Below are 1738 nucleotides of genomic sequence, written 5' to 3' on the forward strand. Positions count from 1 at the left end.
TGGCTCAGATGAGGCCCTAGGCACTGAATCAAGGCTACCACCCACATCCAACCTGTAGATGGACTGGGCACTGCCCATCTGACCCTCCAAGGAAGAAGGTTGAGCACCACTGTTGTAGACAAATGGTGTAAATTCTAGCTTGAGCTACTTTTTGATTTTAGTAGAATTTCTTGCTGCCTTTTGACATGCTATTGACATGTTTTCAGCATTTTTTAACCTTAGCCATAAGATGCCTTTCCAGACGAGTTGGACGAGTTGCTCTGTAAGGCATCAGCTTGCCCAACAGTCTTCTGCAAAATACTAATGTAATACATGCTAGAGCAATGGCTCGCAAAGACTGTTCAGGAGCTTTGTGTCCTGGTGTATTATACAGGTCTGTCTGTTAAGGGTGCAGCCTTTGTGTAGAAGTATGCTCTGAGTGCAGGACCCTGAAACTTTGTTTTGAGTGTATCTGGTCATCGTGGTAGGTCTGTGGTAAACTTTAATTTCTTGCAGAGCTTAAATTTTCTTGAGTGTCATTTAATTGCAGCATTGGGACTCTAACTTTGATGTCATTTGTACTAATGGTTAAACTGAGACTAGCAAGCTCCTTCTCTAAACATATTTGAATCTAGGTTTGCAAAATAATTGCACCATAATTCTTGTTCCATTTAGATAAGCATAAGTAAAGCAAACTAGAAAGTAGTTTTGAGCCCTTTGTTTAAAGTAACTTTAAAAGGTGATGGGTACATTGGAAGACGCCTTTGATTTTTAAAAAGCAGTACTTATAAAAGAAAAGCACAGTGGATCAAATAGATGCATATTTTATAAAGAGATGTGGCAACTTTTTAATAGTAAAACATTTTCAGTGTGAAAGAATATATTGTTTCATAATCTTTCTTTTCTTTCTTACTTTTTTTAAACAGCCTGGGGGCCAAGAAAAGAGCAGCACTGGCTGTAGGTAAGAATTGCAAATGATCTCTTATGTACATTTGTTTGTGAGGAAGTAATTGGCTAAGGGGACTAGAACTATACACTTTCTAATGACTGCAAATAGAAGAAAATTAGTAAATTAGTATTTATTTTACACTAAAGGAAAAAACCCCAAATGGCTGTCTTAATTAGAATTTACATCAGTTGCTGGGGAATTTTTTAATACATTCCTCTGGTCTGTGAAGAGGCTTATTATATCTTTTATTTCTTCAGAATGTAGAAGGGGAAATATAAATATGTCATATTTATTTAACCTTTCATTAAGATTTACTTTATACAGTGTCTTGCCAGAGAAGAGACGGGTTTCCTCCTTTTGCATTTCTTTTTCACCAGTCAAATACATTCCTCTACTGTTAAGTTGAAGACTTAAGACAGCTTAAAGAAGGCCCATTAAAATGTCTTTCATTTAAGACATCATGGACTGACAGTGGTATATCTGTGCAAGGCATTTCAAATAGTAATGATCTTCAGGGGCTGTTTCTTATGCCCTTTGGAAGATCTAGAATGAACTCATAGATTTCATAGACATCAGGGCTGGAAGGGACCTCGGAAGATCATCGAGTCCAGCCCTCCGCCCAAAGGGCAGGAAGTCAGCTGGGGTCATAGGATCCCAGCAAGATAAGCATCCAGTTTCATCTTGAAGGTGTTCAATGAAGGCGCTTGAACCACCTCTGGCGGCAGACAATGTTCTTGTTATAGAACAGTGTGGTAAATATCTTCAATTTCCCAGGCTGTATGTCTACTGGCTTCAGACACAGTGGGGCTT

General features: G+C 38.5%; 1 protein-coding gene across 11 annotated transcripts in view; it reads left to right on the forward strand.

The window, feature by feature from the left end:
• The window catches only part of FAM49B (family with sequence similarity 49 member B), a 137024-nt gene that overhangs the window by 86245 nt on the left and 49041 nt on the right, over nucleotides 1-1738 (forward strand). For 8 of the 11 annotated variants that reach the window (XM_014520412.2, XM_025205418.1, XM_006024730.3 and 5 more), the window contains exon 3: nucleotides 906-940. The gene's annotated coding sequence lies outside the window, so the exon portion shown is untranslated. The remainder of the gene's footprint in view (nucleotides 1-905; nucleotides 941-1738) is intronic. The other 3 variants (XM_006024731.3, XM_006024729.3, XM_025205419.1) reach the window with 1 other exon arrangement.

Source organism: Alligator sinensis, unplaced genomic scaffold, assembly GCF_000455745.1.
Source record: "Alligator sinensis unplaced genomic scaffold, ASM45574v1 scaffold307_1, whole genome shotgun sequence".
NCBI lineage: Eukaryota > Metazoa > Chordata > Crocodylia > Alligatoridae > Alligator > Alligator sinensis.